The 13,568-nt window shown below is 40.7% G+C and overlaps 1 pseudogene; it reads left to right on the top strand.

Annotated features, from left to right (window-relative positions):
• The first annotated feature begins 10,848 nt into the window (after positions 1-10,848).
• Positions 10,849-11,776, top strand: LOC121766967 (annotated as a pseudogene).
• Positions 11,777-13,568: the final 1,792 nt, after the last annotated feature.

Genomic DNA, 13,568 nt, shown 5'->3' on the forward strand with positions numbered 1-13,568 from the left:
CATCCGGGGCGGACGCGGCAAATAGGCGGGGCGACTATAGTGGCGTGATGTACGCTTCGCCGTGGACGCCCAATTTTTTTTTAATTTAATTTAATTCACCTATAAATACACCTCATTCCATTCATTATTTTCACACCATTCCAACTCTTCATCACTAAAAATTTCTCTCACTAGACTTTGTGGTCAGAAATGGACAATTTGTGGAGAGACACGTGGAATGCTCTGATTCAACAGGTGCAACACCAGGCTGCCCAGGAGGATGCGGCGCGCTTGGCGGAGGAGGCGGAGGCTGCGATCCCTCGTGCTTTAATACGACGAAAATTTAGTGTTTAATTTTAATTTCTTCACGTATAGTCTTCGTCTTCTAATTACGTATAGTCCGATAAATTTATTCATAATTACTTGAAACATTTATAAAATGAAAATTGATTATAAAATTTGGGGGCTATTGGAGGTGTCCACCATAGTGGCGGAAAAAAAAATTTGGGCTATGGACAAAAAAACTGCGGCTATGGACAAAAACTGGGGCGGGGCTATTGGGGTGTCCGCCTTATAGTGGACACTCTTAATACTCCTTCCGTCCTGTTATAACGAGGAGTTTCTTTAAAAAGTTGATATTTAAAGAGATAAGTGGATAAAGAATAAAGTATGAAAAAGAAAAAAAATAGAATAAAAAGATAATAAAAGTAAAAGAAAGGAAATGAATAATATTTTGCTAAAAAGAAAAATGACTCACTTATAGTGTTACATCCCAAAAAGAAAAGTGACTCACATGTGGAAGAAAGAATGGAGTATATTGGTAGCTATCAACTTATAGTGATCGGGTGCGCCATCGTCCGCCCACATTGGGTGCGCGGACGATGCCCGATGCATCGTCCGCGCCCTATAGATCGTCCGCGGACGATACACGGACGATAGGGCATCGTCCGCCCACTGTGGGCAACGCGGACGATGCAAAGCGTTTTTATTTTTTTATTTTTATTTTTTAATTTCGAAAATTTTATTTATGTAAATACCCCCTACCCCACCTTCATTTGTAACCTTTCCATTCACTTTTCCACACTCAAATTACACTATAAAATGGATTCCGGTGAATACCAAAGTTTGAATAGTATGACGTTTGGGGGTGGTGCACCTTTGCCAGGTACAGACCCTGACGAATATCGGTCGTTTGACTCCAACACGCAGTACGATCCCGATTTCAGTATGGATTCGTACGGTCTATCTGACATGGAGCCGTCTCCAACTCGCCCCGCTGCCCCTTCCCGCCGCCCCTGCCAGAAAGAAGAGGAACTGGCACCGGGCATACAAGGTGCCACCTCCGGAAACGAATGAAGAGTACGCCCCCCAAAGAGGACGAGGACCACCGAAGCCGGTGCTTACACAAGCATCGAAAGCGGCGCATATCCGGTGGACCTCAACCGGACGATGTACGAGGAGGAGGAGAGTTCTGGCACACCGGTGTCTTCCCGACGTCCCATTGGCGTCAAGGCTGCGAAGAACAAGGGGAAGGCGAATGCGACACCGGTATCTTCCCGACGTCCCATTGGATCAAGTGACTCATCATGCTGCAGAATAGCGAACCGATCAAGTAAACGACAAACTGGAATAAAATATTTAACTACCTAAACATGCTACGAATCTATGAAACACTCTGCCATTCAACATAATGAAAGTTCAACTCTGGATCTGGGATTTTTTTAAAGATAAAGATTAAACTAGAATAGTAGACGAAAATTCTGAAAACAAATAACTTTGATTTTTAACTCAAAACAGAAATTTGAAGATGCGGAATACAAAATAAGAAATGATTGTTTAACTATGCAACAAACACGAAATCAAACTAGTCGAATAAAGCCGAGAGATCCTCGATTGGAAACTTGAGACGACGCTGAACAGATCTGGGTTTCTCTGTCGCGCTCCCTTCGGTCGCTCTCCTTCTAGCTAACCATTACTACTTTCTAATCTAAGCTATTTAGGAACTGGGAGAAAAAGACTCAGAACCAGGAACAGGCGGAAAAGGAACTGAAAAGAAGAAGAAGATCCCTACTATGGTGTTGCGTCCTCTATTTATATGCTCTTCACAACAACCTCCAGCTATGATAACAACTTTGGCAGCGAATATTCGTCCTTGCTGGGATTGCGCGCCTCATCCGTTGATACGTGTCCTCCTTCTAGAATGTAGTGGTCCTTCGATAACCGAGTGAGGATTCGCCTTCGTCTTTGCGCAGCTTACGCACCGATACGTGTCCCCTTTTCTGAAAATTTGAGGGGTGTTTAATAAGAGATTAAAAGAAATAAATTAAGAAAATAAATAATATATAGGGGCATTTGCTCCTAATGGAAAGAGGATAAAACATAACTAAGCTAACATGCATCTTCATTCTACGCTACGTAACTAGATATGAGAAATTAAACATTAGCTAAGCTAGATATACGACATTAAGTATTAATGAAACAGTGAATGCGTACAGGTAAGAGAAAACCCAGTCGCAAAATGATGTGCGTGGGAGGCATGTGCACCTGCACCTCACATGTCGCTAGTGCACCAGTCAGTAACCCCCGGCGGTTACGGTCAATGGCCTTGATGACAGACATTATATCTGTTGACTCTAGGAACCCCTGCGGGTGGACTTGGCCTATAAATAGGCATGCATCCATTGCATTCAAGATACAACAAACTCAAGCCTTCTTACATACACGCTCTCTCCCTCTCTGCATAATCTTCCCGTCGAAGCTCTGTCCCCGCCTTACTCCCGTTCGCCAGAGATCTGCTGCTAGCGGTGCTGCTACTTCAGAGACGAAGCCGTTTTATCTTTGGGGATGACACGTGAATCCGAGAGCACTACCAGGGCGTATCTCATCTTACGGAAAGAGGACTCCTCAACTAGGCTTACATCTTTACTGTTTATTGTTTCGAATTCTTCTTTGTAATTTCAATTCAGTTTATTTTCGTTTAGTTTCTCCATTTTTCATTGGGTTGTAGTACGCCCGGTTAGTGAATCATTGTATCACAATCAATCAATAACCAACAGAAAAAACAGAGATTCCATTTAACTTTCGGTAATCAAAAGCAGATATGATGAAAAAAAGAACCTCATCTCCAAACAAATCCCGTTACAGACAACGCCGAGAATATTTAGCTTTTGGAATAATGAGAGTTAGAACCGCAACTCCGATCATAATCATCAACAACAAACTCAACGGAATTACTTATGTACATACTATTGAAATTTTGTCAAGGAAAAAAAAATTGGAAACGATCCTTCATTCAGAGAGAACGTAATGCTGAACCTCAAACTCCCAGCTGAACCGCTGGGTCCACATCGGGTCCCCGCCATGACCACGACTCTCGTCGAGTCCACATCATTACCTATGACTACCCATAACACCATGAGCAATTAATAACCCGTTTGGGTTGACTGGTGCATCCACCTTTGGTGGCACCGATGTTTCCACATTAAGTGGTTCCATGGGATCCTTGATAGGATCGAAAGTTGGACCTTTCGAGGTCAACACGGGTGTTGGGGCCTACGGGACCGACACGAAGAATGACGGTTCCACTTTTTGTGGTGCAGCGAGATCCTCCAATGGATCGTGTGTTGAGTCCTTTGGGATCAACATGAGTATTGGGGCCAACACGCAATTTGACGGTTCCACTATTAGTGGTTCTTTGAGATCCTCTAACGGATCAAGTGTTTAGGCCTTCGGGATCAACACGTGTGTTGGGACCTTAGGGGCCAACACGAGAACTGGGGGTTCCATTTTTAGTGGCTCCGTAGAATCCTCTAATGGATTGTGTGGCCGGGTTCAACACGAGAGTTGATGCCTTTGGGATCAACACGACTGACTCCAATGTGGGGGAGAGACCTCGTGAATGTGAAGGGTCGGTAAGTCCTACGGGTCGTCTCCCGTCGTTCCCATGGATAGAGTCGTTGGGCGTGTCCCATTGGTCTCAAGGGACGTCTCCTGTTCGTCGAGAGACATGGGAGATGTTTTGCTCCCGTCCGTGCCTTAGAAAATGTTCAAAGACATTTGGCACACATTGGTCCCAAGGGACGTCTCCCGTTCGTCGGGAGACATAACGGACATTCGACCCCCGTCCGTGGCATGGAAAATGTCGGGAGACATTTCTCACCTGTCCGTGCCTTCAAAACGTCGGGAGACATGGGGAGACATTTCGCTCCCGTTAGTGCATTAGAATATTTCGGGAGACGTATTGTACACATCTGTGCCGTGGGAAATGTCGGGAGCAAATTTTGCACCCGTCGGTCTCCTGTTCGTCGGGAGACATGGGCTCACATCCGTGCCTTAGGAAATGTCAGTAGACGTTTTGCACTCTTACATCCTATGTGAGATGTCGGGAGAAATTTTGCACAGGTTCATCTCATAGGAGATGTCGGGAGCAAATTTTGCACCCGTCGGTCTCCCGTTCGTCGGGAGACATGGGGAGACATTTGGCTCCCGTTCGTGCCTTAGCAAATGTCGGGAGACATTTGGCACACGTTGCTCCCTTAGAAAATATCTGGAGACGTTTGACACCCGTCCGTGTCTTGAAAAAATGTCGGGAGACATTTGGCCCCGCCCATTCCATGAGAGATGTCGGGAGACATTTGGCACCCGTCCAGATGTCGGGAGAAAGATGAAGCCACTAACCAAGAAGCTTGGTGGAGCCAAATTTATCAAATATGCCAAATGCAACATAGCTGCCATGGTAATTGAAGAAGTCAACCACGTCAAGAACAAAGGTGGTTGGTATATCGACACGGGCGTCACTACACACGTGTGTGCCGATAGAAGTAAGTTCTACACTTACAAGACTGTTGAGGGGAGGAAGCTCAACATGGGAAACCAAGCTTCGTCCAAATGTGTCGACTTTGGAGATGTAGTCCTCAAGATGACGTCCGACGTGACAATCACTCTAAGAAAGTGCTACATGTCTCGGACATACGCAAGAACATAGTTTCTGAATCAATACTTGTAAATAGGGGTTTAAACTTGTATTTTAGTCCAATAAGTTCTTTGTGTATAAGTTTGAAAAATCCATCGGAAAATGTTATGTAACTGAGGGTTCTCTTTAAACTAAGTGTATCGGCTATTCGCCGCGTTGAAAAGCCATTGGCTAATAATGGAAACGCTACTACTTTCTCCTATTTGACTGGGTGTTCAAATTGGTGGCGTTATAGATTAGGACATGTAAATCGTAATGGTATAAAACGTTTAGTAAACTTGGATTTACTAAAGACAAAAGAAGTCAATACCCAAAACAAATGTGAGGTTTATCTTGAGACGAAAATGACTAGACTATCGTTTCATTCTATTGAACAAAACATGAAACCCCTTAAAAATCCACATTGATATATGTGATTTAAAATTTGTGCAAATTAGAAGTGGTACAAAGTACTTTATCGCGTTCATAGACAATTGCATAAAAATTATAAGAACGAAGTCGAGAATCAACTTGGATGGAAATCAAAATGATTCAAAGTGATAGAGGAGGTGAATACGTAGCCCCTTTTGAGAAATTATGCAACGCAAGTGGTATAATTCATTAAACGACTGCTCCATATTCACCACAATCTAATCGTGTTGCAGAACGCAAAAAAATTGAACTCTTAAAGATATGATGGATGCGTTACTGATTAGTTCAGGGATGCCCCAGAACATGTGGGCGGAAAGTTGTTTTGACAGCCAACTACATTCTAAACAAAATCCCACTCAAAAGTAAGGATGTCACTCCTTATGAGTTGTAGAAGGGAAGGAAGTCATCCTACAAATACCTCAAAGTGTGGGGGTGTTTGGAAAAGGAGATGGTTCCTCCGCCGAAAGAAGTTACAATCAGTCCTAAAACGGTTGATTGCATCTTTATTGGGTATGTATTTAATAGTAGTGCATATCGATTTGTTGTCTACAAGTCTGAAATACCAACTGCGACTGTAGGAACAACAATCGCATCAAGAAATGTAGTATTTCTTGAAAGAATATATTTCCTCGCAAGGACAAGGAAAATGTTGCACCCAGTTCTGAGACAAGAATTGAGGATGAAGCCACTAATTCTAAATAAGTGGATGAAAAGCTAGAATCGCGCAAGCGAACAAGGCCTGATCCAAACGATAAACTACTAACATGTGGTAGCAAGGTCAAAGCACCAAAGACCTTTGGTCCTGACTACATTGCTTTTATATTGGATGAAAAACCAGCATCAATAAAAGTAGCCTTTGCTGGCCCTGACGGGTTGCATTGGAGAAAAACTGTTCAAAGCGAAATTGATTCAATTTTTCTAAACCAGACTTGGGTGTTGGTTGATGTACTTAAAAGTGCTAAACCTTTAGGATACAAATGAGTCCTTATAAGGAAGTTTAGGGACGATGGAACAGTTGATAAGTATAGAGTCTGACTGGTAGTCAAAGACTTTACAGAAAAAGGAAGAGTATGATTTCTTCGATACCTACTCACCTGTAACGAGGATTACATCAATTCGAGTGCTTCTCGCGATTGCTGTTGTACACTATCTTGAGATTCATCAAATGGATGTTAAGACCGTGTTTCTAAATGATGATCTTGAAGATGAAATCTATATAGAACAACCTGAAGGTTTTGTAGTACCTGGACAAGAGAAAAATGTATGTAAACTGGTTAAATCCCTCTATGGATTGAAACAAGCGTCGTTGCAGTGACACTTCAAATTTGATAACGTGATGTTATCAAATGGATTTAAAATCAACGAATGTGACAAATGTGTCTACATTAAAAACACTGATAATGGATATGTTAAGTGTGTCTCTATGTTGATGATATGTTAATCATGGGTAGTAACACCCAAGTGATTAACGACACGAAAGCCATGGTAAAGAGAAACTTCGAAATGAAGGATATGGGTCTAGCCGATGTAATTATTGGAATGAAAATTCTAAGAACATCCGAAGTAATCACCTTAACACAATCTCATTATGTTGAGAAAGTATTAAAGAGGTTCAACGCCTATGATGGCATCCCGGCTAAAACGCCTGTAGAGCTCAATGTTCACTTAAGCAAGAACAGGGGTGAGTCCGTTGCACAAGAAGATTTTACACGGGTCATTGGATGCATTATGTATCTTACTAGTTGCACTCGACCTGATATTGCTTGCGCCGTGAACAAGTTGAGCCGTTATACGAGCAATCCAAGCAAAGAGCATTGGAAAGCTCTTGTAAGAGTTTTGAGGTATCTCAAGTATACTCAAAATCATGGGCTACACTCTTCGAGATACCCCCCGGTACTTGAAGGGTACTGCGATGCAAACTGGATATCCGATAACAAAGACTCACTTTAGACAAGTGGATATGTCTTTACCATTGGGGGTGATGCTGTCTCGTGGAAATCCATGAAACAGACATGTATAGCCCGATCCACCATGGAATCAGAATTCATAGCTTTAGATAAATCTGCGGAAGAAGCCGAATGGCTTAAAAACTTCCTTGAAGATATTCCATGTTGTTCAAAGCCCGTGCCTCCAGTGTTAATTCACTGTGATAGCCAAGCCGCTATTGGGAGGGCAAACAGTGGCTTGTACAATGGTAAGTATCGACACATTCGTCGACAACATAATACCGTGAGGCATTTGATCACAACAGGGGTGATTACAATTGACTACGAGAAGTCATTGGATCCGTTAACCAAAGGGTTAAATCGTGATCAAATGAATAAATTGCTAGAGGAAATGAGTTTGAAATCCACAAACTAAAGAATTATCATAGTGGTAACCCAACCATGATGACTGGAGATCCAAGAACTTGGTTCAATGGGAAAACTAAGTTGTGAGAATTCGTGTGAACACTCATCTACATCTATTCCCTAGAGAGTAATAGAGTGTTGAAAAAACTTGCCTAGTGGTGAGGTTAAGTCTATGACTTTTAATGATCCCAAAAGGATCTCGTTGAGATGAAGTTCTCAAGGAGACCGAGTATGGCAAGATACTTAACGAGGAATCACCTATGTAAGTGTGAAGTGGGGCCGCTTCAAACAATACACTTATGAATCCAAGGCCTGAAATGGAAGCAAAACGTGAGAACAGATGAGGTTGGGGTGTTTAAGTGTTAACATCATTGTCTCGGTGCACGCCGTGGAGGAATAGTTCAAAGCATCGCGCTACTAGTCCGCTTGTGTATCCGATGGTGTTGACTATGGATGGTTCAAAGCCAAAAACTACCTATCCTTATGCTTACATACCTCTTGAGGGTTGAGCTTGTGTCTGCATACATATGCATTTGGCAATTTCCACTCATGTGGGGGATTGTTGGAATCGTGCTTGGTCAAACGACTTTGACTAATAATAAATGTTACAAGACATTTAATTTTGTGAAATTAAATGCAATAGCGTCAATCTACGTTCCGAGTAGATGACCGTAGCATATTCATTTTCTCAAATCCGATTCCCGGTGAGTGAGAAATAATATATTAAAGTTAGTCACAATAAAGCTAGAAATGAGCTATGAGAAAAAACTAAGGGATTAATTAACTGAGTGTTAATTATCCCTCATCGAGGATGATTAACTTCTTTGATGAAGTATTTAATAAGATGAATTATTCTGTGTAATAATTAACGTGGAATAAGATGGGTGACAGAGTTCACGCGCGCGCGCCGCCGCTGCCCACCCGTGAGCCTCGCACCGTGCCCAGTGTCGTGTGCCTTGTGGGTGGTCTTTGGGCTGTTCTTTGGAGCTGGTCGTTGAGCGTGGTTCAAGCCCTCCTTTTAGACTACCTCGAACTCCATGCTATCCCCGACGGACCCCGACTCATGGTGGTCCCGGTCCACGTCAGGTCCCCGCTGGACCCCGACGCATAACGGGAGACAAAAGGTCCCCGATGGACCCCGACGGTCCATGGTGTATCCCGTCGTGTAGTGTGTCCAGATGCATCGTGTCTCTTCAACTCCCTATGGCTAGTGCACCCGTCAGTAACCCCCGGCGGTTACGGTCAATGACCTTGATGACAGATATTATGTCTGTTGACTCCAGCAACCCCTGCGGGTGGACTTGGCCTATAAATAAGCATGCATCCATTGCATTCAAGATACAACAAACTCAAGCATTCTTGCCTACACGTTCTCTCCCTCTCTGCATAGTCTTCTCGTCGAAGCTCTGCCCTCTCCTCCATCTCGTTCGCCGGAGCTCTGCTGATTGCGGTGCTGCTACTTCAGAGACGAAGCCGTTTTATCTTTGGGGATGACACGCCAAACCGAGAGCACTACCGGGGAGATACAGTCTTGCGGAAAGAGGACTCCTCGACTCGGCTTACATCTTTACGGTTTATTGTTTCGAATTCTTCTTTGTAATTTCAATTAATTTTATTTCCGTTTAATTTCTCCATTCTTTATTGAGTTGTATTACGCCCGGTTAGTGTATCTTTGTATCACAGTCAATCAATAACCAACAGAAAAAACAGAGATTCCATTTAACTTTCCGGTAATCAAAAGCAGATATGATGAAAAAGAGAACCTCATCTCCAGAAAAATCTCGTTACAGACAACGCCGAGAATATTTAGCTTTTGGAATAATGAGAGTTAGAACCGCAACTTCGATCATAATCATCAACAACAAACTCACTGGAATTACTTATGTACATAATATTGAAATTTTGTCATGGAAAAAAAATCGATACGATCCTTCATTCAGAGAGAACGTAATGCTGAACCTCAAACTCCCAGCTAAACCTCAAACTCCCAAGTTATTCGAATAAAGGGGGAAAAAGAGTAAGCGAAAGGTTTAGCATTACCCAAAAAACAAAAACTCTAAGCCTGATTCCTCTCTCTCAAGTTCGATCTGTGCGGTTCTTGCTGTGACTATACTGACTTTTGTTCCCAGCACTGCTACCACCACCACCACCTCCACATGTTTCTTGAGTGCAACGCAGAAAGCCTCAAATGCAAATGATTGGGGCTATATGAAGTAATTCGTTATTAGGAATCTGAATTCTTTTTTTCCTGATTTGTTAAACCAAGAAAATGCCTGCCAGATTTTAACACGATGTGAATATACCAGCACATTTCTTGCTTTTAATGATTTTGATTTTATATTTTGTTGTAGAAAAATGATGGGGTGATTATTCATGTGACTTGTATTTATGTGTTGATAAGTAATTAGTAGAGTTAGGTAATAAAGATAGGATCATAGGTAATATGTAGAGAAGATCTCACATTTTAGTGTTGGAATATAAGATATATGTTGGAGGAGTAATTTAGTTTCGAATAAATATTTGAGATGACAATGGATGTAATATATAGGAAATGGTATAAGAGAGATGATATGGGGAAACAAAGAAACTTTTTATTTTTCAAACTTCTCAAGTTATGCAAAATGGTATAACTCTCTCATATTTATAGTCATCCTAACTTATTCTAGATTCTCTCCTTCATTCATTTTTTATTCTAAATAATATCTATAATCTAGAAATTCCATATCTAAATAATTCTCCTAAAATATCTAGATATTTTCTAATAACTAGTATCTAGAGAAGCATCAAATTGAAGATCCCAACATTCTACGGAAGGAGTGATCCCGAAGTTTATATGGAGTGTGAGAGAAAGGTGGATCTCATCTTTGAGTGTCACAACTATTCTGATGAGAAAAGGATTAGACTTGTTGCAATTGAATTCACTAACTATGTGAAAGTTCACTCTTCATAGTACGCACGCAAGGAGATAAGTAAAATTAACGCAGACGGATCAAGAGTACATCGACCAACTGATCAAGGCGACTCCTAAAAGTCTATCTACGTGCTGTTGGGCGCGCACGAACAGAACGAGGACTTCAAGCCTTAACCACAGTATTATTAACTAGTAAATGGAAGTAAGGGTCGAATCCCAAAGAGATGAAGGTGTTTTCAGCATGTGTTGAAGACATTGATCACGTACTACTAGTAATATCTGGATTAGATTGAACATATATATAAATACGTGTGCAGGATGAGCTATTGTGGGGAGCATCGTGGCTTCATAGAGCTTCAACAAACCAATCATATTTGTCTTACATTCAATCCAATGGCCACGTTCTTGGAGCTGATGATGATGTTTTCTTTTAGTTGGGATGATAAGAGAGCTGGGACCAAAATACTACTCTCTCAGGTGTTGTATACAATCACTTTTTAGCATATAGTATTTGATTGTGTTTGTGCTAATAATATTAATAATAATAAATCAGGGGTATTTGGAGAAGAATATTGAAGATTTAGAGGTGTACAAATCACATTAAGACAATTATATATGTTCCCTAGTTCCAGGGTCACCTAATTTCCAGGCACAGTATACTCCAGGGGGCTTCTGTACAAAGGAAGTGAAAGCAATCTCCAATATGTAACCACATCAAGCTTCCTAATATTGACATATGCTGAATATGTGAAGAACCACAGCGGCGGTGGTGGTGGGGGGATGTGCGGCGTCAGCGCCGACAAGGTTGTGGAGTTGGCAAAGAAACAGGTGGACTACATACTAGGAGATAATCCAGGCAAGAGGTCCCACATGGTGGGGTTCGGGGAGAGGTATCCGCAGCGGCTACACCACAGAGCCTCTTCCTTACCCTCACTCCACGCACACCCTGCTCGGATCAGCTGTGGTGATGGATTCCAGTATCTAAACATGTCGTCGCCTAATCCAAACATTCTTATCGGAGCAATCGTTGGCGGCCCAGACAGTCAAGACAAATTTGCAGATGACCGGAATAATTTTCACCAATCTGAGCCCACCACTTATATCAACGCCCCATTTATTGGCGCACTCACTTTCTTTTCTCAATATCTTTAACCTTCTTTATGTATTTACTCCTTCTGTCCTTCATTACTTATCACTAGTTTCCTTTAGTTTTATCTAAAGAATCGAAGAGTGTTTGTGCCTTTGCATGAGAAGATCGTTAGAACTCGACAATGAATCTTTTGACTGTTTCCAAACTTTAGTTTTGATCTTAGTGTGGACTAAACTTATTAAAATCGCCTAAGTCATAAATAAAAAAGAGACAGAGCTCCTACGTAAAGTAGGAGAAGAAGTCATCTATCTTGCGGAGAAGGACAAAAAATACGAGAGTCATATTTCTATGTCTCTTATCTATTTACCTATATAAAGTTATATTGGACCAGATCAAGGATCTATGGAGATTTGAACTTTAGTCACACCTATTGGACTTTTAACTAATTAAATTAAGCCTAGGTTTAATTCAACCTGAAATTGAATATTATCAGCTACAATAAATAAATATTAATTATCTGTCTAAATTCAAAATTACGAGTCTTTCTCTTTACTTTATTATTTCTCATGCTTATGATATAAATATTCATTTATTAATTTAAGGCTACTATTGACTTTAAATAATTAATATGTTTTCCAAAAGTGATCTAGTTTAAAAAATATAATTATCGTTCATGGAATAAATTCCAGTTGTCCGGTTTTTGAAAACAAAACCACTTGTTGATTTTATTTAACTTGACTCACCTAACACATGATTCGTTATAATAACAACATTAATTACCACTACCCAAGATAGCAAGATTCATGGATTACGAACTACCCGCAACTATTGATAAATCAAAGTAATGCATTACCAATATAGTATGCTCAATATTTTATCAACAATAATTAAGAAATACCAAGACCTCGTCTTTTCCAGTAAATATCAAGAAAGACTTATCTCACTGTTAAATCCGTTCAGTGTTATACAACACCAGTGTCGTTTATATACCAAAGGCAAGTAAACATGCTGACAAACACTATAACCTTTAGCGATAGGCAACCAAAGCCTATATAGATTGTGAAATATTATTTCCTTTGTGCAAAGAATCGCATAAAGCCGAGTGTGTTATCTTTATTAGTAACGACTCTCACAACTATTTACTAATCAAAAGAACTAGACTTGCTTACTTCTTACATATTTAAATGTTCGAGAAATATCTTATAAATGCATAAACATACAAAATGTAATAAAATTACTTCTTCTCAATTTGGGTTAAGATTGAATTGGAAAGTTTGTTTTATACAAGCAACTCTAATCGTGAAAACTGCTCGAAACATGCTTTTAGTATACCAATTCTAACAATAATATCGTCACAAATCTTGGGAAAATGGAAAATATCAGTTCCTTTTTTACCCCTAAGCATTAAAATATCACAAATGTCAAATTTCTCTATCGTTTATCTCTCTCATTTATTTATTTTTTCTCTATCACTTCTCTTCTCACTTTTTTTTAATCGAACACCTTCACGGTGGAGGGTTATGTAGGACCCTCATCCCATATATAACATCAAACGAAAGGTTACATTCGACTATCCCAAAAGTGGATTGTCTCAATAGCCAACAAGCTCCAACAAATAAAATCCTATCAAAACCTAAAATTAGGAAGGCCTAGTTGATCCAATCTACACAAAGCCTTCACCCGCGTTGGCGCCGAGTCCTTTGTGAAAAGGATGCTCGATGTCTCTCGGCTGCCTACCGCAGCCAAAAAGTAACTTCTCACTTATCTCTCTTCAATTTTCGTGCCACTATTTATTGTTTTTGAGCTATGCCAAAGTTTGTTAGTACTTTTATAGAAATTTGAAATTTTACATAA

Source organism: Salvia splendens, chromosome 15 (assembly GCF_004379255.2).
Source record: "Salvia splendens isolate huo1 chromosome 15, SspV2, whole genome shotgun sequence".
In the NCBI taxonomy this organism is placed as follows: Eukaryota; Viridiplantae; Streptophyta; class Magnoliopsida; order Lamiales; family Lamiaceae; genus Salvia; species Salvia splendens.